Genomic DNA, 24,509 nt, shown 5'->3' with positions numbered 1-24,509 from the left:
TGAAAAGTCAGGAGGGAGGTGGACGTCGAGGAGGAGGAGGATTGGAGCCTGAGGGGCCAGTGGCTGGGCCAGTGTCAGACCTGCAGCCGGTCCTCAGGCTCTGAAGTCTTAGGCAAGGTTCCCAGGGGCTCCTGAGGGGAAAGTTCTGGTGCCCTCAGGCCATCAGGTGGGCTGGGCACCAAGTGTCCCCGCCAGGGTGAGTCAGGACCAGCTGATCCCAGACGGGGAGCCTGGCCAAATGGGGATTTGCCTGGCTGCCATTTTTCCTGAGCTGCCCAGAACAAAGGGGCAGTCAGTCCCTGCCTTCAGCCCTGGGGCCCTACTATCCTGAGGCAGCAGGAGCGACTTGCTCCAACAACCTCTAGCCTCACACTCTTGGCCTCCCCTGGCAAAGGGTGTCTTCCTCTGTGGGGCAGACTCCTTAGCCCCCAGGTGTGTTCCACATCCTCCAGGAAGCTTGTCAAAGGCAAGGCCAAAACCCTCCCAGCTCTCCAGAGTCAGTGGTCTGCAGGCTCATGCCGCCCTCGGGTTCTGCACACATCAGAGTCCTGACTCACAGCCTGACCCAGGCAGCCCAGGAAGCCAGCAGGGTTGAAAGGCCACCACTGAGCTTACACGATGCTAAACTTTTAATTTCTAGTTTCTCAAAGAATTTCCACGTAGTTTCTCCCTCTGTGTCCTCAGGCACTTCCTATGAACTAGGGAAGATGCTGAGACTGAGCCCACTGTGTTTCTCACATGTGAGAAGTCTCCAACTCATGAGGTTACCCAGGTCTGAGGCTACATAGCCAGGAACCTTCAGACTTGCTTCTCACTCCAAGTCCAGGAAGCCCACAGAAGCTGCCCGTCTCCTCCTCTCCCAGGCCCACCCCAAAAGGGACCCTGAGTGCCACCCTCATCCAAGAGGGCCTGGGTGAACTAGCTGCGGGAGGCTGACTGAGCCAGGTTGAGTCTAAAGGGCACACGCTGCAGAACTCCCATCCACACACAAAACCAGACGATGCTTCCCCTTAACCCCTAGATATTATAATATGTGCTTTATTTGAAAAGAAATCATTTTAGGATGCTCAACAGCACTCACCATCAGGGAAATGCAAATTAAAACCACAATGAGCTATCACCTCACACCTGTCAGAATGGCTAAAATCAAAAACGCAAGAAACAGCAAGTGTTAGCAAGGATGTGGAGAAAAAGGAACCCTCGTGCACTGTTGGTGGGATTGGTGCAGTCACTATGGAAGATGTTATGGAGGTTCTTCAGAAAACTAAACATACAATTACCATATGATCCAACAATCCCACTCCTGGGTATGTATCTAAAGAAAACAAAAACACTAACTCAGAAAGATATATGCACTCCCGTGTTCACTGCAGCATTAGTTACAATAGCCAAGACATGGAAAACAACCTAAGAGTCCATCAGTGGATGAATACATAAGGAAAATGTGGTGTATATGTAAAGTGGAATATTATTTGGCCATAAAAAAGAATGAAATCTTGCTATTTGTGACAACCTGGATGGACCTTGAGGGCATTTATGCTAAGTGAAGTAAGACAGACGGAGAAAGGCAAATACTGTAAGATATCACTTATATGTGGAATCTGAAAGAAAGAAAAAGAGAAAGAGAGGAAGGAAGGAAGGAAGGAAGGAAGGAAGGAAGGAAGGAAGGAAGGGAGGAAGGGAGGAAGGAAGGAAGGAAGGAAGACCACGCTCATAGATGCAGAGAACACATCGGTGGTTGCCAGAGGTGAGGGTTGGGAAGTGGGCAAAATGGGAGAATGGGGTCAAAAGATATAAAAAGTTATAAAATAAATAAGTCATGGGGATATAATGTACAGCATGGTGACTACATTTAATAATACTGTATTGTATGTTTGAAAGTTGCTAAGAGAGCAGATCTTAAAAGTTCTCATCACAGGAAAAGAAATTCTGTAACTATGTGTGGTGACAGATGTCAACAAGACTTATTGTGGTGATCACTTCGCAACACATACAAATAACGAATCATTATGTTGTACACCTAGAGCTAACATATATTGTATGTCAACTATACCTCAATAATAAAAAGAAATCACTTTTAGGGACATCTCTACAATGGAGATACAAACTGAGTACAGTTTCTGGAAGAATGGCACTAAGCATTTACTGAGTGATCCCTATGTGCCATCGGCTGTGAAAATCATGAAATCCTCACAAGGCGGGGGGCAGGTATTATTATATGTCCTTTAAACCCATATATTATTATAAATATTATTCCTATTTTACAGATAAGAAGACTGAGGCAGAGAAAGGATAAGTGACGTGTCCAAGGCCCCAGAGCTAGCATTCTACCCCAGCAGTCTGGCTATGAGCCCACACGAACTACCAGGCTATACTTCTGAAGACATGTCACTAAGAAAGGAAAACATCTGGGAGTCAAAATAAGAGTTATGAGCTAAAGAGTGCCCAGAGAACCTTGCTAAATAGGACTGTTTGCAGGGAGGAGGGGAGGACACCAGCTGGGGCAGGTCCACACACAGGGGCGGCCCCAGTGAACATCCAGATGGAAATCCAAACCCCGAGAGGGGCTTCTTGCTGTCTGCTCGTGCTCCATCCCCAGAAGAGGCCAGACGTCTGCACAGCAGTGGAGGGCGCTGCTCCCTCCTCTGTCTGTCTCTCCCCGACTCCCGAGAAGCTGTGGTTCTTTCTCTTTGCAGGGTCACAGGCCTCGTGGCGTGTGTTCACCGTTGGTCCTCTCCTGACTAGATGCCAGGAAAGGCCTGGGTCACATCTAGGAACCCACAAGTTGCCTGCCACAGTTACAGGTGGGAGAATTCGTTCCCTTCCTGAGTCGAGTGTATCGACAGGGTCTTCGGGGCACCCCCCTACCCCGTGGTTGTCATCTGGTTCTACGTTCCTGGCCCACCTCACCTTACCAGGCCTTTCCTCCCTTTCTCTCACATTCCTTAACATCATTCTGGATCTGGTCTTCAGGAGAACCATTACTGACAGTGAAGGTGTTGGCTGATGAGACTATCCTCCCAAGGTGCCAGTATGTTGAAAAGACAGTGCTAAGAAGGTTTATACCTGGGAGACTGCTTAACATATATATTGGATGGATGGATGGAAGGAAGGATGGATGGATGGAAGGGTGGATGGATGGATGGATGGAAGGGTGGATGGATGGATGGATGGATGGATGAAAGGATGGAAGAATGGATGATGGATGGATGGGTGGAAGGATGGATGGATGGATGGATGGATGGATGGATGGAAGGATGGATGGATAGATGGATGGATGGGTGGAAGGATGGATGGATGGATGGATGGATGGATGGATAGGATGGATGGAAGGGTGAATGGATGGATGGATGGATGGATGGAAGGAAGGATGGATGGATGGAAGGGTGGATGGATGGATGGATGGATGGATGGAAGGGTGGATGGATGGATGGATGGATAGAAGGATGGTAGAATGGATGATAGATGGATGGATGGGTGGAAGGATGGATGGATGGATGGATGGATGGATGGAAGGGTGGATGGATGGATGGAAGGGTGGATGGATGGATGGAAGAATGGATGGAAGGATGGATGGATAGATGGATGGATGGGTGGAAGGATGGATGGATGGATGGATGGATGGATGGAAGGGTGAATGGATGGATGGATGGATGGATGGATGGATGGATGGATGGATGGATGGAAGGGTGGCTGGATGGATGGATGGATGAATGGGTGGACGGATGGATGGGGCCTTCCCGTAAAAGCCTTGGCTCTTTTCAGAGTATGCCCAGCCTCACTGCTGAGATTTTTGGCAGCACAGGAGAGGCAACAGGCTTCAGTTAACTGCTGGGGTTATAAAAACAAAGACTCTCCAGTGAACCTGGGGCCACAGTGTTCTGGAGCCCCCCGAGCTGGAATGGGAAGGAGCAGCCCTCAGACCAGCCAAGCAGCCAGGGTCTCATCTCTACATATGTGCTCTGTTCTCCTTTAAACCCAGACTCGAGGCTGCTGCTTTTCCTCTCCTTTATTTACCTTTTCTCTCCTGTAGCTTCTGCCTCTTCATAGTTTGCATTTCCCCATGAGCTAGGCACCCCGGCCCCTCAAAGCTCTGTTTCTTGCTTTTGCCCCACCTGACCATTCAGCCGCAGTCCCCGGGCTACTTGATTTTCTCTATATTCCCAAATTCAAATAAATGTCTCTCTTAGACCAACATGCCTAAGCCCCCCAGGGACAAACCTGGTGTTCCAACACGACAAAGCCAGGTTTACTGACCCACACAGAACTCACCAGATGCGGGGGGAGATTGAGTGATTAAGAGAATGTTTAGGGGGCATTTAAATGGACAGTGGTTTGCGAGACTCATGGCAAAGCCACGCTAAGTGTGAAGGGCTCAAATGAGGTCTGGGCTGCAGAGTGAACCCCGTTTTCCGTCCTTGGAGACACAGCCAGGACAGCTGTGGCCTGCTGTGTCCAGAAAGCCCTTATCCGCAGCTCTGCCCTTGGGCTATAAACAAGGGTTCCCTCCTTGCATCAAAGTGACTTAGATCCTCCAGGCAAGAGGGGGCCCTTTCATTCGTACTAATAGAATTTCAAACACTGAAATTTCTGATCATCTATGATTTTAGAAGACAAGGTTTCTCAGTGAATGAACACACAGTATAGGGGTGTCTGGCTGGCTCCGTCAGCGGAGCCTGCGACTCTTGATCTCAGGGTTTTGAGTTCGAGCCCCACCTTGGGTGTAGAGATTGCTTTAAAAAAATAAAATCTTAAAAAGAAAGAAAGAAAGAAACAAAACACAGTATACACTCAAAGAAGAGAGCTATGACCTTTTACAGATAGCACGTCCTCGGGAGAAATACGGTTTCCTGTTAGCTCTTCAGCGTGCTCTATTCACGTCCGTTATTCCAGCATATGTAGCCAGACAGACTGGTACAGTCTCGGTCCAAGAAGGAGGATCAGATTGACCTGGCCTGTCTTTGCAGGCTGGGGCCCAGCTCAGGCACTGGGCATCCTTGTGTTGGCTGCCCTCAGCCCCAGTGCCCTGAGCTGAAAGAGAGCCATGGGCTCCCCCCGTCACAGGGACCATGGGCACCCCGAAGTTCAGTGTGCCTGGCACAGGGCGAGCAAATCCCACACAGGCAAAGGGGGACTCCAGCTCCCAAGCTGAGGAAGGTCCCTCAGGGTCAGCCTGGCCTGGGTACAAGCCTCAGGCAGCCTCCACCAGCTGCTCCCGCTTCCTTCACCTCTTCAAGCGGAACGCCATGTCTTAGGGCAGAGCATAAACTGCTACAACAAAAAGCTCTAAAAACATGAGAGCTTAAACCAGAGAGAAGTTTCTCGTTTCTCAGGTAATAGTCCAGAAGCAGACAGGTGATCTGGGTGGGCAGCTCTGCCCTCCTCAGCACACGGTTGCCATTTGCAGATCCAAATGGTGTCTGTGCTTCTTGCCAAGGCCCCAGCGAACAGGAAGGGGAGAAGCCGAGAGCACGCACTCAGTCCTTTCAAGTGCATGGCTGGGGAACAAGATCCATCATTTCAGCTCACATCTTGGGGGCGGAACTTGGTTTCCTGCGAGGGAGGCTGGGAAATATTCTTGGCTTGGTGGCCACAGGCCCAGGTGAACCTCTCTTCCTGTGGGAAAGGGAAGAGCAGAAACAGAGTCACCAAGCCCAACACTGGGGGACATGGTCTTCATTAGCTGAGCCTCGTCCACTCCCAAACGCTTCCTTTCCCCTTTGTCCCGTCCTGGCCTTCTAAAGGAATCAGGGATTTGAACACTCGAGCCTCCCTGCACCCAGGCAAATGGGGATCCTGGCAGGGGTCTCGCTGGTGACGAGGATGAGGGATTGCTTCATCAGATCCCCCCTGCAGTGTCCTTCACCACCCAGCTTCCGTGCCCGCCTGTGTCGTTTGTCACTGAATTTCAGTTGCCTGCCCACGCCCGCGTCCCTCCAAAGGGTCTTGGTAGGCCAAGGAGGCTTCGCCCCGGGTCCCCCGGGAGCACTGGACCATCCTGAGGCCAGCTGCTGCCTCCGGGGCTTTCCCAGCCTCCTCCAAACAGCTCGTTCTCTTCTCCCTCCCACGGGGCCAAGGTGAGGGGCCAGCTGGGAGCAGAGGCGCTGATGTCATGCTGCCCTTTGCACCCCGCCCCCTCACTGCCTGCCTGTGTGGGCGGCTCTCTGGGCTCAGTGACCAGTGACCGGCCAGGCTGAGGGGGGCCGCTCTCGTCAGCATCCAGGGCAAGCAGCAGAAGGCTGGCAGGGCAAGCACAAGGTCACACATCCCCACCCAACTCAGATGCCGTTCTCCACAGCGAGTGCCGCCCCTGCCAGCCTTGTGGACACTCAGGTGCTGGTTCCCAAGCCCAGGCAGATGCCACAGCCCTGAGGGGATGGACAAGGTTCTGATTTGTGTCGGGCCCAGAGGAAGTGGAACCAGTGGAGCGATGGACCACCACCCCACACACACACACACACAATTATTGTAGACACACCCCTCCACACCAACACTTGCTCTCAAGTTGCCATGGAGGAACACCCCAGAGACACAAATTCAGACTGAGATACTAGTGACTTCATGGGCAGAGAGGCAGGTGGCAGAGGGGTAAAGGGCACAGACCTAAAGCCAAGTTAACGGAGTTTAAATCTAAAGTCTGCCCCTTACTAGCTCTGGGGCCTTGAGCAAATTACTTAAGCCCTCTGAGCCTCAGTTCCTGCATTTATAAAATAGGACTAATAATGATACCTACTTGACAGGGGTCATGGAGACGATTGAAAGAGATGCTACATTAAAAGTGCTTAGAACAGGGCGCCTGGGTGGCTCAGCCAGTTAAGTGTTCGACTCTTGATTTCAGCTCAGGTCTTGATCTCAGGGTTGTGGGATCAAGCCCTGGGTCAGGCTCCACGCTCAGCACAGAATCTGCTTAAGATTCTCTCTCCCCTTCTCCCTCTGCCCCTCCCCCTGTTTGCACTCTAAATAAGTAAATAAATAAAATCTTTTTTTAAAAAAGAGCTTAAAGCAATATATGTAATCTAAAAAGCAAAACAAAGAATAAACAAACAAAAAGCAGAAACAGACCCATAAAGACAGAGAATAATCTGATGGTTGCCAGAGGGGAGGAGTGTGGGGAGGATGGGCCAAATGGGTGAAGGGGAGAGGGAGATACAGGCTTCCAGTTACAGAGTAACTAAGTCATGGGAACAAAAGGTACAGAATAGGGAACACAGTCAATGATATTGTGATAGTGTTATATGGTGACACATGGTAGCTACCCTCGTGGTGAGCAGAGCATAACGAGTAGACTATACTGTACACATGAAACTAATGTAACACGTGCATCAGCTCTACTGCAATAAAAGGGGAGGGTGCTTAAAACAATGCCTAGCACAAAGCATTCAATAAATGTTGGCTATTGTTACCTTTCTGGGTTTTACTAGAGGATAAGGACAATAAATGACCCTGTGGAAAGACACCCCAATGGTGGATTCCTGCACATGGTGTTACATAAGTAATTGCCATAAAGTCTTGGCCCTTTCTTCTTCACTCTAATTCTTGCCTCCGTAATCCTGGAAGACTTCACTGTCCATGTGGATAAACCGTCCAATCCCTGGCTTCTTGCCACCTGACCTCTCCCTGCCCCCCTTCTAGCCCCTCCATGTTCATAGTGGGGATATTATCATTCCCTAATTTTCTTCCCCTTGAAAAATCACTAACTCAAGTATCTTATTATCTTCCCAGCTTGTCTATTCTACTACTCTGGGCTATAACAGGTCCTCAACATCATGAAAATATCCTGTCCATCCAGGTAATATTTACCTCTTCCCCTCATCACCTCTTCCTCTCGATCAATGGCTCATCTTGGTCTATGGTTCATCACATCATTATTTTCAGTCAGCATTCTAAACTCCTTTGCCTTCTGTCCTTTTATGCACGAGTCTAGTAAAATCCCAGCACTGGATAACTCTGCCTGCCCTCAGCCAGTGAGCAATGTTAGAGAAAATAAAGAGCTAACACTAATACCCGTTAATGCCTTACTATATATCAAGCACTTTTCTAAGTGCTCCTCATATAATCATTCATTCACTTTTTCCAACAATCCTATAAGATACGGATTATGCACAAAATCACACAGTCTGGGTTTCTCTGGCTCCAAAACCCAAACCCCAATCATTACATCAAATTGCCTCTTACATAAAGTCTCACAGAAAATCAGATTGCTACCAACGTATAAATTCATGGTCACTGACCTCCAGCAGTGCCTCAGCGACACCTGATAATCCTTTCTCAAGTCAACTTACCTACTCCTCTCTCCTCCACTATGGATGTTCTAAACTTTCGTTCTTCTCAAATCTCAACCCTCTCAACAACCACACACTCCCAGCTAAGACCTCCAACATAATGCAGAGAAAAAAAGAAAGCCAGCAAACATGGATGCACTCAACTTCCCAGCACCAAATCCATAAACACCATGCTCTGCCCATCCTCTCCTAGATCCATTCTGTAAGAAGAGGGGCTCATCATTAGCTGACCTCTCATACAGATTAGCACACGAATAGTCCTTCCTCTCTAGATTCTGTCTCCCACCTCCTTTTCCTTGGGACCCTATATTGATTATTCAGCTCTCTTTAGTCTTGAAGTTCTCCTCTGCTGAGTCTTTCATAGTAGCTCTGAACTTGGTTAAGTATCTCCCATTAAAAAACAAACCATCCCCATCTGTACTTCCCTCTTCTCTGTCTCTTCCTCATCATGGCCAAATATCTCTAAAACATGGTCTACGTTGTCTGCCTTATAGCCAGTTCTTCTGATGCTATAGTCATGCTGAAAAATGCGAGCAGAAGATACAGGCTCTGGATGACCACAAAGAAGAGGTTAACTACCATGGCACTACCATAGAGAGCCTTGTCTTTCTCTGCACTCACTCAATGCGGGTCACAGACCTCAGTAGGACCAGTCCCTTCAAGGTTCCACACCAGAAAAATTCCAAATTGTCAAGCCCCTCAAAAGATCACAAACTACATGATTAGCAGTGGCTTATTTAACCACAATGATGACCATTCTTGATCCAGAGGTGTGGTCACTTAAAGGCTTTCCTCAGTTGCCCAAGGATGGTATCTTTCATTTCTAGATTTGGAAGAGGATGAAGAGGAGGGTGCCACTTTTTAGGATCAGCAGCCTCTTCACATGGAACAGAAACCTTCAAAAGAAACTAGTAACAGGGTCTTCCTACTACCCATACTTCAGCATGTGGACTGGTTACTTACTGTTGCAGCCTCAAACCCAAGAAAGCATCTGTCATTCACAAACTGAATTTCACCCTCACTACCTATGGGATATTATGTCTCTCTGAAATCTCTCGGGAGCTCAGGTTCCCTTTATAATTCCAGGAGAAGAGATGACAGCTGTTCCCTAAGCACCAGTATAAATTCTCCTGCCAGGTAGGATAAATTCAGCATTGGTGAATCCATCACCAACTAACCAGATTCTACTGTAACCTTCAATAGCATCATAAGCGTGGCCAGATTCCTATAAGAGTGAAGCAGCTTTCATAAAGTATATCACAGCCTGGTCTTGGAGAACCCTCTCCTTTTGCCTCCCCCAAGGCCCTGGCTATTACTCTCACCCCACCAAATCTACCCTCTCACATACCTTGCCCTTATCCTTTGCTTTTTAAGCCTCAAGCACATCTCTCTGAAAGTTTTTGGGCCTCCTAATGGGATGAAACATTCCCCCAGGAAATGTCTGGCTTACGCCCTTTATGAAGTTCTCCTGATGGGGGCCAGTTGAAGAGGAGTGTGGTGGACAAGCTGAAGAGATTAAGGATCGCCAAAGTGATAGAGACCACTGATGCCCAAGAGAAGGGAAGATGCCAAGAGGCACAAATTCATCTTCAAAGACCAGACTCTGCTGTTTATTTAAATGTAGGTAGCAGTTTATTGGGTGAAACAAAAAGAAATCACTCTTTTAGGCATGACAGGTAACTTTGGAATTCCAGTCTGTCCATCCCAACCCAAAATGGGTATCATGTAGGACTGGGGCTCATCATTAGCTGACCTCTCATACAGATTAGCACATTAATAGTCGTGACTGAAAAGAAAATGTGTGTTGAAAGAAACGTGTTAATAGAAAATGTAGAAATAAACCCACAATAATATAGTCAATTAATCTTTGACAAAGCAGGAAAGAATATCCAATGGGAAAAAGACAGGCTCTTCAACAAATGGTGTTGGGAAAACTGGACAGCAACATGCAAAAGAATGAAACTGGACCACTTTTTATACTATACACAAAAATAAACTCAAAATGGATTAAAGATCTAAATGTGAGACCTGAAACCATAAAAATTCTAGAGGAGAACACAGGCAGTAATTTCTCTAACATCAGCTATAGTAACATTTTTCTAGATATGTCTCCTGAGGCAAGTGAAATAAAAGCAAAAATAAACTATTGTGATTACATCAAAATTAAAAGCTTCTGCACAGCAAAGGAAACAACCAACAAAACTGAACAACAACCTACTGAATGGGAGAAGATATTTGCAAATGACATATCCAATAAAGGGCTCAAAATGGATTAAAGATTTAAATGTGAGACCTGAAACCATAAGAATTCTAGAGGAGAACACAGGCAGTAATTTCTCTAACATCAGCTATAGTAACATTTTTCTAGATATGTCTCCTGAGGCAAGTGAAATAAAAGCAAAAATAAACTATTGTGATTACATCAAAATTAAAAGCTTCTGCACAGCAAAGGAAACAACCAACAAAACTGAACAACAACTTACTGACTGGGAGAAGATATTTGCAAATGACGTGTCCAATAAAGGGCTAGTATCTAAAATATATAAAGAACTTATAAACCTCAACACCCAAAAAACAAATAACCCAATTAAAGAATGGGCAGAAGGGGGCACCTGGGTGGCTCAGTCGTTAAGCGTCTGCCTTCAGCTCAGGTCATGATCCCAGGGTCCTGGGATCGAGCCCCGCATAGGGCTCCCTGCTCCGCAGGAGGCCTGCTTCTCCATCTCCCACTCCCCCTGCTTGTGTTCCCTCTCTCGTTGTGTCTCTCTCTGTCAAATAAATAAATAAAATCTTAAAAAAAAAAAAAAAAAAAAGAATGGGCAGAAGACATGAATACGCATTTTTCCAAAGAAGACATACAGATGGCCAACAGACACATAAAAAGATACTCATCATCACTTATCAACCGGGAAATGCAAATCAAAACTACAATGAGATATCACCTCACACCTGTCAGAATGGCTAAATTAAAAAATACAAGAAACAAGAGGTGTTGATGAGGTTGTAGAGGAAAAGAAACCCTCGTGCACTGTTGGTGGGAATGCAAATGGGTGCAGCCACCGTGGAAAACAGCTTCGACGTTCCTCAGAAAGTTAGAAATGGAACTACCTTACGACCCAGCAATTGCACTACAGGGTATTTACCCAAAGGATACAAAAACAGTGATTCAAAGGGGCACATGCACACCTATGCTTATAGCAGCATTATTAACAATAACCAAGATATGGAAGCAGCCCAAGTGTCCATTAATAGATGAATGGATAAAGAAGATGTGTATGTGTGTGTATGAATATATTCATCCAATATATATCCAATACATATTGGAATATTATTCAGCCATAAAAAACAATGAAATCTTTTGTCATTTGCAATGACATGGATGGAGCTAAAGAGTATAATGCTAAGCCAGACAAAGACAAATACCATATGATTCCACTCATATGTTGAATAAGAAACAAACAAAACAAAACAATCATGGGGGAAAACAGAGACAAACCAAGAAATAGACTCTTAATTATAGAGAACAATCTGATAGTTACCAGAGGGGAGGGGAAGGGAGAGGGAGATGGATTAAATAGGTGATGGGGATTAAGGAGAGCACTTGTGATGAGCACCAGGTGATGTATGGAAGTGAACCACTGTATTGTACACCTGAAACTAATATAACACTGTATGTTAACTATACTGGAATTAAAATAAAAGCTTTAAAAAGAAAGAAACATGTTATGTAATATACTCCTTCAGTTGTGTTTTCCTGTCTTGGAAAAAAAAAATAGTGGATACAAAACGAGTTGGTGAGTAATTCCTCTCTTATTATTTTTTGGAAGGAATTGAGTAAATAATTTCCTCATATGATTAGAACCATTTGTCCTTGGAGTTTTCTTTAATGAAAAAATTTTTATTATAGACCCAACTTCTTTAAAAGTTGTAAGAATTTTCATCAGTTTTGGTGTGCCTGAGTGGCTCAGTCAGTTGAGCATCCAACTCTTAATTTTGGCTCAGGTCATGATATCGAGGTCATGGGATCCAGCCCCATGTCAGGCTCCGTGCTCAGTGGGGAATCTGCTTCTCTCCTTCTCCTTCTCCCTCTCTCTCTCTCTGCCCCTCTCCCTTGTCCGGCTATCATGCTCTCTCTCTAAAATGGATAAATAAATCTCTAAGAAAAGAATTTGCATCAGTTTTTATTTTTCTAGAAATTTGTTAATTTCATTTAAATTTTCTAATTTATTGGCATAAAGTTGTCCATATCTATTTGTAAAATTCCTTTTAACATTTTAATTGTAAAATAAAATACAGATATAGAAAAATCACACAAATGTATAGTTTAGTGAATTTTGATGAGGTTAACACCTTTGTAACTAACCAATCAAACCATAAATAGAACCCTGGCAGCCACCCAAGAACGCTCAAGGCCTTGTTCCTATCACCGCCACTTCCTCCCTCCAAAAGCAACAACCATCCCGAGTTCTGAGAATCATTTCTTCATTTAAGTTTTTATAACCCAAGAATGTATCCTGAAACAATATAATTTAGCCTTGCCCATTTTTTTTCAAATGGCATGTCTTTTAAGCCCCTTTTATTGCACAGATTGCAACTTCCATCTGTCTTTCCCTCACAATATATCTGTTGATGAACACAGGGCATTTCACCTATAGAGTTTCAATCTGGATTTTGCTGATGGCATAATCATGGTGCAGCTCAACATGTTCTTCTCAGCCCTGTAATTTCCACAAATTGGCAGTTGGATCCAGAGGCTTCATGATTCAAGTTCTATTCCTTTGGTCTATAGGCTGGGTTGTATTCTTTCATCAGGAAGCATGCTTCCCTTCCTTCCCCCCATGGATGGCACATTGCACAGATCCATTAATTCACTGAGGGTTGCAAAATGATACTTTGATTCTATAATTTCATTTTCATTCATTAACTACAATAATTTTATAAAGGAATGCCTCCCTCATCTACTACTTGGTTATCCAGTGATACAGTTCATATAGGAAAAGACCGGATAATGTATTTGATTCTTTCCACTTATTTACTGTTTTGTAAGGTAATGAATTGGTTCCCATCATCTTCTAAGTTTAGATGCCCATCACCTCAATTTTTATATCATTATGAACTCACAAATATAAGTATATATTATGGGCTTCAATCAATTGCAATTATTCACTTTGAAATTAAAACTGTACCATTTTTGGAAAGGGAAAACCTCTTCATAGTGGCTAAGTCCTTATGACATGAAAATAGTAGTGGTTAGCTTCCTTTATTCATTTATATGACAAGATGCCCCAGGCTTGTCTTCTACATTTCCCACACCAAAACTGGAATCAATCATTTCACTGAAAATCTGATTAATTTTAGTGGGAATAGTATTTCAAGACCACATCATGTGCTAGGAATTGGTAGTAGCTTGGATATAATGACATCTTTAGTGGAACAGTTAAGAGGGAAAAAAAAACACCTAAGAAAATATTCTTTTAAAATAAACTTGAGATGTAATTTATATAAAATGCAACCATTTAAAATACATAGTTAGATGAATTTTGACAAATTTATACATTTTTGTAACCATCACCCCAATCAAGATATAAAACATTTTCATGGCCTGAAAATGCTCTTTCAGTAAATCTACACTTTCAGTAAGTCTACCTTCACCACCAGAAGCAACCACTACTCTAATTTCCATTACCATACATTAGCTAGCCCTGGATACTCTGTTCTATACTGAACTTGATAGTATTTTGTCTGTTTGACCTATCAGCTACCAACCCCTAAAATGGTGGAGTTTTCCATTTCTTCTTGTAGTTCTGCCAATCCTTCATGTTTTTCATTTACTATGTGCTCGCAAGTTTACTATTTGTATTTATTATTTGTCATTATGTGGTGAATGTTAGATTTCACCTGGTGTATTTTTTTGTAAATTTTTCTTTCAGCCTTTCTGACAGGCTTGTTTTAGGGATATCTCTAACACACAGCAGATGTATGGATTTTAACATGGAGTTTGACAGTTTCTTTTTACTAGGTGTTTTGGTTTGTTTACATGTACTGACTATTAATATTTGGATTTATTTCCAGCATATTATGCTTTGTGCTTTCTATTTCCCACCTTCCTTCCCTGCCTTCTTTTAGATTTTCCCTCTCTCCTTTTCCTTGTATGTATATTACACACATGTATTTATTCTTTCTAAAAGGTTGCCTTTGAAGTTTCAGCAAAAATGTTTAACTCAAGGTCCAACAGTGACCAATCTTCACTCCACTGTCAAACAACTCAAGGCCTTAAAATGTTCTGAGTACCGCTGTCCTACGTATATGCTATTTTTCATCAGTAGTTTAGCTTTATTGTTTATGGGGGTTTTTAAAATACATTTATTAAGAAATTTCAAATACCATACAATTCACCCTTTTATAGTATGTAATTCAGGGATTTTAGTATAGTCACAATATGTACAATCATCACTACCATCATTTATAGAACATTTTCACCACCTCCAAAAGAAACTCCACGTCCTGTAGTTATCATTTCCTACCTCCAAGCAAACACTAATCTATTTTCTATCTCTATAGATTTCCCTGTTCTGGACATTTTATATAAACGGAATCATATTGAAATGTGATTTTTTGTGACTGGCTTTTTCACTTACTGTAACATTCTCAAGGTTCATCCGTGTCAATACATTGTTCCTTTTTATGGCCAAATAATTTTCATTTGTTTAAATATACCACTTTTTGGGTCACCTGGGTGGCTCACTTGGTTGAGTGTCCAACTCTTGGTTTCGGCTCAGGTCATGATCTCAGGGTCATGTGATCAAACCCCACGTCAGGCTCCGAGTTGGGCAGGGAGTCTATTTGAAGGTTCTCTCCCTCTGCCCCTCCCCGAAATCACATGCGTGTTCTCTCTCAAATAAATAAATCTTTAAATAAATTAATAAACCACATTTTGTTTATATATTAGTCATTGGTAGACATTTGGATTATTCCAACTTTTGGCTATGCTGCTATGAACATTTGTGTACAAGTTTTTGTGTGGACATATGTCTTCATTTCTGTTGGTTATATACTAGAAGTGGAATTGTTAGATCATATGGTAACCCTACTCTTAATAGTTTGAACAGTGTTAGACTGTTTTCCAAAGCAGCTGAACCATCTTACATTCCCACTAACATTGTATGAGGATTCTCACTCACACTTGTTATTATCTGATTTTTCACTTACAGCCATCATAGTGGGTGTGAAGTGCTATCTTATTATGGTTTGCTTTACATTTCCCTGATGATGTTGAGCATCTTTTCATGTGCTTATTGGCCATTTGTATATCTTCTTTGGAGAAATATCTATTCAGATCCTTTGCCCATTTCTTAATTGGGTTGTATTTTTATTATTGAATTGTAAAAGATTTTTATACAGGGGTGCCTTGGGTGGCTCAGTTGGTTGAGCATCTGACTCTTGATTTCAGCTCAGGTCAGGATCTCAAGGTCATGAGATCAAGCCCCACATCAGGCTCTGCAGCAGACTTGCTCCCTCTCTTAAAAATACACACACACACACACACACACACACACACACAAACACACACACACACACATATACATACACATTCTTGATATAAGTCCCTTATCAGATATGGGATTTGTATGCATTTTCTCCCATTCTGGGGGTTGTCTTTTTACTTTCTTGATGGTGTCCTTTGATGAACAAAATTTTTAATTTTGATAAGTCAAATGTATCTTTTTGTTGTTCCTTGTACTTTTGGCATCACATCTAAGAATCCTTTGCCAAACACAAGGTAATGAAGATTTTCCCCTATGTTGTCTTCCAAAAGTTTTATAGTTTAGCTTATATTTACATGCATGTGGCTATCCAGGTAACCATTAACATTTGTTAAAAAGACTGTTCCTTTCCCATTGGTCTTTGCACCCTTGTTAACAAATCAGTTGACCATACATGTATGGGTTTATTTCTGGACTTTCAATTCTATTCCATTGATCTATTTCTGTTCTTGTGCCAGTATCAGTGTCTTATCATTGCTTTGCAAATAGGTTTGAAATGGGGAAGTATGAGGCTCTTATTTTATTTTTTTAAAGATTGTTTTAGCTATTCTGGGTCCCCTGAAATTCTGAATGAACTTTAGAATCAGCTTGTCAATTTCTACAAAATAAATCAATTGGGATTTTGATAGGGATTACAATGAATCCATTATCAGTTTGAATACTGCAATCTTAAGTTTTCTGATCCATGAACATGAGATTTTTCCAAGTAGTTAGATGTTGTTTAATTTCTTTAAATGTTTTGTAGTTTTCAGAGTACAAATTTTGCACATCTTTTATTAAACTTAATTCCTAAGTTTTTTGATGCTATTATAAATGGAATTACTTTCTCAACTTCATTTTCAGAATGTTCATTGCAAGTGTGTAGAAACACAATAGATGTTGTATATTGTCTTTTATCCTGTAACCTTGCTGAACATGATTATTAGTTCTAATAGATTTTTAGTGTATTCATTAGGATTTTCTCTTTATAAGTTCTTGTCATCTATAAATAGAGATCATTTTACTTCTTTGGAGGCCTTTCATTTCTTTTTCTTGCCTAATTGTCATGGCTAGAACCTCAAGTACAATGTTGAACAATAGTAAGAGCAGATATCCTTGCATTTTTCCTAATGACTGAGAGAAAGCATTCAATATTTTACTGTTAAGTCTGATGTTAGCTATGGATTTTTCATCAATGCCCTTAATCATGTTGAGGAAGTTCCCTTCTATTCCTAGTTTGTTGAGTGTTTTTATCATGAAAGGGCACTGCATTCTGTCAAATGTTTTTCTTGAACCTGAGATGATCATGTAATTTTCTTTATTGTATTCATATGATGTATTACATTGATTTTCAGATGTTGAACTAACTGTGGATCCCCAGGATAAATCCTACTCAGTCGTGGTGTATAATTCTTTTTTATGTTGCTTCATTCAGTTTGCTAGTGTTTTGTTGAGGATCTACACATCTATATTCATGAGAGATATTGGTCTGTAGTCTCTTCTTGTGATGTCTTGTCTGGTTTTGATATCAGGGTAATAAAGGCCATATAAAATGAGTTGGGAAGTGTTCTTTTCTCTTTTTAGGAAGAGTTAGTGAATAATTGATCTTAATTCTTCTTTACATGTTTAGAATTAAAATGTGAAGCCAACTGTGCCTGTGCTTTTGTGGGTAGTTTTTTTTTAATTACTACTTCAGACTCTTCACTTGTTACATATCTGTTGACATTTTCTACTTTTTTCCTTAGTTTTAGTTTGTCTTTCTAGAAATTTATCCATTTCATCTAGGTTATCTCATTTGTTGTCATATGATTGTTCATTGTATTCTCTTATAATTCTTTTAATTCTAAAGAATAATTTCTAAGGTTAGGTTATTGATTTGAAATCTCTTAATATAGGCATTTACAACTATAAAATTCCCTCTATGCACTGCTTTAGCTGAAGCTAATAACTTTTGGAATGTGTCCTTTTCATTCATCTCTAAGTGTTTTCTGATTTCCCTTGATTTCTTTATTGACCCATTGGTTATTTGGAGTGTTGTGTTCAGTAACTCCACATATATATGATTTTTTCAACCGACTGTTACTGATTCCTAATTTCATTCCACTGTTCCTGAAGAACATACGTTGTACTATTTCTATTCTCCTAAATTTATTGAGGTTTGTTTTGTGGCTTAGCACATGACCTATCCTGGAGAATGTTCCATGCACACTTGAGAAGAATGTGTATCTGTAGTCTGTTGAGAGGAGTGTTCTACAAATATCTATTAGATCAGTTTGTAGTGTTGTTCATCTTCTGTTTTGTTGTTCTGTCTCCTTTAATGCTTTCTTTCACTTCAAGTGAATATTTTTCAAAGTATTTTAATTTCTTTAATGAATTTTTCAGTTTTATTCTCTTAGGTTTTTTTTTTTAAGTTGCTCTAGTCTTTATCATATACATCTTATCAAAATGAGCTATTGATTTATACTAGGTTAATTCCATATAGGAACATTATTCTTTTTTTTAAATTTTTTTTTACATTTTATTTTATTATGTTATGTTAGTCACCATACATCACTAGTTTTTGATGTAGTGTTCCATGATTCATTGTTTGCGTATAACACCCAGTGCTCCATTCAATATGTGCCCTCCTTAATACCCATCACCAGGCTAACCCATCCCCCCACCCCCCTACCCTCTAAAACCCTCAGTTTCTCAGAGTCCATAGTCTCTCATGGTTCGTTTCCCCCTCCGATTCCCCCCCTTCATTTTTCCCTTCCTACTTTTTTTTTTTTTAAACATATAATGTATTATTTGTTTCAGAGGTACAGGTCTGTGATTCATCAGTCTTACACAATTCACAGCGCTCACCATAGCACATACCCTCCAATGTCCATCACCCAGCCACCCCATCCCTCCCACCCCCCACCACTCCAGCAACCCTCAGTTTGTTTCCTGAGATTAAGAATTCCTCATATCAGTGAGATCATATAATACTTGTCTTTCTCTGATTGACTTATTTTGCTTAGCATAATACCCTCTAGTTCCATCCACATCATTGCAAATGGCAAGATTTTGTGTTTTTTTTTATGGCCGCGTAAGATTCCATTGTATATATATATACACCACATCTTCTTTATCCATTCATCTGTTGATGGACATCTTGGCTCTTTCCATAGTTTGGCTATTGTGGACATTGCTACTATAAACATTGGGGTGCACGTACCCCTTCGGACCACTACATTTGTATCTTTGGGGTAAATACCCAGTAATGCAATTGCTGGGTCATAGGGTAGCTCTATTTTCAACTTTTTCAGTAAACTCCATACTGTTTTCCAGAGTGGCTGCACCAGCTTGCATTCCCACCAACAGTGTAGGAGGGTTCCCCTTTCTCCACATCCTTGCCAACATCTGCTGTTTCCTGACTTGTTAATTTTAGCCATTCTGACTGGTGTGAGGTGGTATCTCATTGAGGTTTTGATTTGGATTTCCCTGATGCCGAGTGATGTTGAGCACCTTTTCATGTGTCTGTCGGCCATGTGGATGTCTTCTTTGCAGAAATGTCTTGTCATGTTCATGTCTTCTGCCCATTTCTTGATTGGATTATTTGTTCTTTGGGTGTTGAGTTTGATGTAAGTTCTTTATAGATTTCGGATAGTAGCCCTTTATCTGATACGTCATTTGCAAATATCCTCTCCCATTCTCTCGGTTGTCTTTGGTTTTGTTGACTGTTTCCTTTGCTGTGCAAAAGCTTTTTATCTTGATGAAGTCCCAATAGTTCATTTTTGCCTTTGCTTTCCTTGCCTTTGGTGATGTTTCTAGGAAGAAGTTGCTGCGGCTGAGGTCGAAGAGGTTGCTGCCTGTGTTCTCCTCTAGGATTTTGATGGATTCCTGTCTCACATTTAGGTCTTTCATCCATTTTGAGTCTATTTTTGTGTGTGGTGTAAGGAAATGGTCCAGTTTCATTCTTCCACATGTGGCTGTCCGATTTTCCCAACACCATTTGTTGAAGAGACTTTTTTCCATTGGACAACCTTTCCTGCTTTGTTGAAGATTAGTTGACCATAGAGTTGAGGGTCCATTTCTGGGCTCTCTGTTCTGAGGAACATTACTCTTATGTAGCTCTATTTGTTTTCTTTTTGTGATGTTATTATAAACAAACTTCCTTTGATGTTACAAACCCAACAAATAGTTATAATTATTAACTTACCAATTATAGTAATTTCCTTAGGCTAATACAAATTCTCTCCTACACATCTCCTTTATGCTATTAGCAAATACATATACATTACATTTCTGTATGGCCCCAATGATATACCATATAAAGTTTTATACAGTCCCACTTTTTGTATCAGAGGAGGGAAATAAGCATTTATGTGGTCTTATGTTATTGTTTTTGCAATACCTTGGGGAATTTTTCATGTCTTTGAATATTTTTACTTCTTTTTCTCCTCTCCTTCTGCTACTCCCATTATGCATGTGTCAGAGTGTGCTTGATGACATCCCACATTTCTCTGAAGTTGTGTTCATTTTTCTCCATTTCTTTTTCTCTACTGATCTATTTTCAAGTTTGTTTATGCTTTCTTCTGCCAGCTCAAGTCTACTATTCAGTCTCTCTGGTGAATTTTTTATTTCAGTTATACATTTCAACTTGATTTTTCTTTTTTTTTAAAGATTTTGTCTGTCAGAGAGAGTACAAGCAGGGTGAGCGGCAGGCAAAGGGAGAAGCAGGCTCCCCGCTGAGGAAGGAGCCCAGTGTGGGACTTGATCCCAGGACCCTGGGATCATGACCCGACCTGAAGGCAGACACTTAACTGACTGAGCCACCCAGATATCCCTCAACTCCAGAATTTTCATTGGGCTCTTTTTAGTATCAATCTCTTTATTGATATTCTCCATTAGATGTGACATTGACATCATACCTTCATTTACTTTTTAACCATGGTTTTCTTTAGTTCTGGGAACATGTTTACAGTGACTACTTTCAAGTTTTTCTCATATTTCTTTTTTTTTTTTTTTAAAGATTTATTTATTTATTTGAGAGAGAGAGAATGAGAGAGCAAGCACATGAGAGGGGGGAGGGTCAGAGGGAGAAGCAGACTCCCTGCCGAGCAGGGAGCCCGATGCGGGACTCGATCCAGGGACTCCAGGATCATGACCTGAGCCGAAGGCAGTCGCTTAACCAACTGAGCCACCCAGGCGCCCTTTTCTCATATTTCTATTGCCTGCTTTATTTCCAGCATATTAGTTATACTTTTGTATTTCTTTAAATGAGTATTTGTTGGGGAATGGAGATTTTAGATAACATAGCAGCTGGTCCTTCCCCTCCTCCACCCCAAGTGACAGTCATTGTTAATTGTTTAGTGACTGTCTGAATTGTTTTAGTCAAGTGTACTCCCTCCTCTCTCCCAGCACTAAGCCTCTAATGTTTCTTTCCAAGAAGGCATAACTTTGGGTAAATTTCCCTGGGATGACGGTGGGTTTGATAGGGCTCCCATATTATTTTTTTGACCAGGCCAGCTGTTAAACTCGCATAATTGCCAGCTGCTATATTGTTTTCAACAATGCTGTGGGGCATAAATTGTTCTATAAACTAATCCAATCATATTCTGGCTCCTTTAAATGCATAGTTACTGAGATCTGTGTGTTAGTCTTATAATTCCAAGATGGCTCCCTTGGGCTTATTTCCCAGTTCTCTCCTGCAAACTAGCTAACCTACAGTTTAGATTGTTACCTTGAATCTCTCTTCAGTTGCCTTTTGTCACAACCTCCAGTGCTGTGCCCTCATGTTTGAATTTGGCCATGCTCTTACAACTGAAGTCTAGCCTTTTGGAAGAGATTAGGGGCTATCAGCTTCATAAAGTGCCTCTTTCTCAAGTTAAAATCTCAAAGCCAGGGCTTAGCTGGAACAATGTGAAACTTCTGAGTGACATCCCTAAGTGCTCAGTGGAGGAAGAGGGGAAGCAGCCTGAGGCCTTCTCGCTTGTCTCTCCTGGTATGGAACTACCACCTCATGTGCTAGGGCAAAGGTGGTCAGTGTCCCGAGTAATTCTAAGCATGCTACACCCAAGGTAGAGCCTCCATTCTCTGAGCGGGGGCTGAATAGAATAAGAGCCCCCAGACACACACACTTCTCAACCACACTCACTTCAAACTTCACCACAGCAACAGGTACCTGGGACAGGATGAGAAAGACTGATGTCTTGCTTTTCCCAGGAAGATAGCCCTTCAACTGGGAGTTGAGAAAGACGAAGCTTTGTGATTTTAGCTGTAGCAGTCTGGAGTCTCCACATTGCTGAGCTGGAGTAAGGAGCTAGAGAGAAGCCTTGATTCAAATGTCACCATCCCTACAGAATTTTCATAGGTTTTCTTAAAAAGATGTTACTTAATCACCTGCTGTTTGCACAGATGTTTCTTCATTTGCTGTTTGTTCATAGGTCCATTTCCAGAGGCTTCACGTTTTGTTTTGTAAATTTTCACCACTTTCCCTGGAAGCAGGGAAGCAGAATCACACTGTCATGCTGGGTGTCATCTGGTTCACTTTTTAACTCAAAAATTATTTAAAAAAGTTTAGTTTACCCTCATTCATTAACCATTTTCCTTGATCACCATTCCTTCTTGTGTCTTAGAACTTTGTTTTCTTTTTCCAGGAATAAACCAGGAGTTCATTTAATGAAGATATGTTACTAGTAAGTTCTCACTTTTTATCCAAAATGACCTTGTCCTTCTTTCTTGGTAGTTTTGTTGGGTACAAAATTCTAGATTGACAGCTTCCTCGATCTAAAAATATCCTATTGTCTTCTGGTTTTCATTGTTGTAACTGTAGCATTAACTACTGTGAATTTCATAAGTCAAGTCTTCTCTTGCTCTTTTAAAGACTTATTTTCAGTGGTTTGCTTCATAAGAGTGTCAACTCTGACTTCCCACTTTTGTAGGTCCTAGATTTTGTCTATCTTCCAGAACTTAGCTCAGTATGTCTAGATGTTGATTTATTTTCTAAACTCCACAAAGCTGATGTATGACTTTAAGCAAATGTGGAAAGTTCTCAGCCAAAATACCCTCAAATATCATCCCTAACCATTCTCTGTATCATCCTTCTGGGACTCTATAAGATGTCCGTTGGCCTTTACCATACGCTCTTGGTGACCTTTAACTTCTTCACACATTCTCTCTGTACTGTACTGCACTGTGTAATTTCCTAATCTTGGTCTTCTTTTAACTGTATGTTTTTGTCTAGATGTTTTGTTCTCAAATCTGATTTTTCTTCCCATGCACCTGTTATCCCCACCTCCACGATTTTTAATAGTCTCTCATTCTTGCTCAATTTTTGGACATTCTCCTATTCCTTATGCTTTTTGTATTTCAATGAATCTAAGCCATCAAGTATCAAAGGATACACGACTTTTTATACCAGTAACATAGCCAATATACTACAATGCCATCCCAATTTTAGAGATACTAAAATCTTTTCAATGTCTGAATACGCTCATCCAATAATTCCAATGTCTGCAATCATTACAGGCCAGATTCTGCTTTCTCCTAATTTTTTAATAATGACTTGCTTCTCATTTTTGTGACTTTGAATGAGTCCAAGATTATTGTAACACTATCTATGAAAATTCTTGAAGATTGGGTTTGAAGTGCTTTCCTTAAAAGAGTTATATTAACACTTGTTTAAGTGCCTGGAAAACACTTCTAACCTGATACCACTTTAAGTCTTAGTTTTTCTGATGATATAGGTAGTTTAAGTCCGATTCCAAAACCATTTTAAGTGTCAGCTTGTAGACACCAATTCTAAGGGTAGGTTTTTCTTTTTTTTTTTTTTTTTAAAGATTTTATTTATTTATTTGAGAGAGAGAGAGAATGAGAGACAGAGAGCATGAGAGGGGGGAGGATCAAAGGGAGAAGCAGACTCCCTGCCAAACAGGGAGCCCGATGCGGGACTCGATCCCGGGACTCCAGGATCATGACCTGAGCTGAAGGCAGTCGCTTAACCAACTGAGCCACCCAGGCGCCCCACTAAGGGTAGGTTTTTCTTTTCCCCCCTTCCCCCCGCCCAGTTTTCTTTCTCTCCTCTCCTCAGGTAGGCTATTCTGGCTCATTCTTTCACTGAGTGTATCATATTTTGAGGTACCAGGTTTTGGAAGAGTATCTCACTCTGACCCCACCCTTATGTTGGCCCTATGCTCTGTCTCCCTTTTAAAGCTTAGCCCATTCCAAAGTCTTTAGGACACAAGGATTGGCAGAGCCTTTGGAGCAACTTTTTCAATACTTCTTTGGATTCACGCTTTTTGTTCCACCCCACTAAACCTTATTTTGAAAACTTCTGTGAAGTCTTCAAAAATTTGAAATAACAATAAACACCCCATCTACTTTTCACTAAGATTTGCCAGTTGTTATTCTGCCACATTCATATGATCTCATATATCTATTTTACACACACACCCATTTGGCCTAACCATTTGAAAATAGTATGACACTTCATTCCTAGATATTTCAGCATGCATTTCCTAAGAAAAAGGACATTCTTCTGTATAAGGAAAAAATGATTGTCACCTAAGAAAATTAAACATTCCATATCATTAAGAATTCATATACAAATCTCCACAAATGTCTCTAAAATGGCTTTGATTGCTAGGTTTATTTAATTCAAGATCAAATCTAAGTTAATGCATTACACGATTTTTTTAAAAAAAATATTTATTTTAGAGAGACAGAGAGAGAGCAT

General features: G+C 41.6%; 1 long non-coding RNA gene across 1 annotated transcript; it reads right to left on the bottom strand.

The window, feature by feature from the left end:
- Nucleotides 1-1,022: 1,022 nt before the first annotated feature.
- On the bottom strand, nt 1,023-22,422 carry LOC144381877 (uncharacterized). Its single transcript, XR_013447972.1, has 2 exons — nt 21,957-22,422; nt 1,023-5,616 (listed from the first exon to the last, which is right to left on the bottom strand). It is a non-coding gene; the product is annotated as an uncharacterized LOC144381877 (long non-coding RNA).
- Between the last annotated feature and the right edge of the window lie 2,087 nt (nt 22,423-24,509).

This window comes from Halichoerus grypus, chromosome 5 (genome assembly GCF_964656455.1).
Source record: "Halichoerus grypus chromosome 5, mHalGry1.hap1.1, whole genome shotgun sequence".
NCBI classification, from domain to species: domain Eukaryota; kingdom Metazoa; phylum Chordata; class Mammalia; order Carnivora; family Phocidae; genus Halichoerus; species Halichoerus grypus.
The sequence above is the reverse complement of the archived record's forward strand: the minus strand, read 5'-3'. Positions and strand labels throughout refer to the sequence as shown.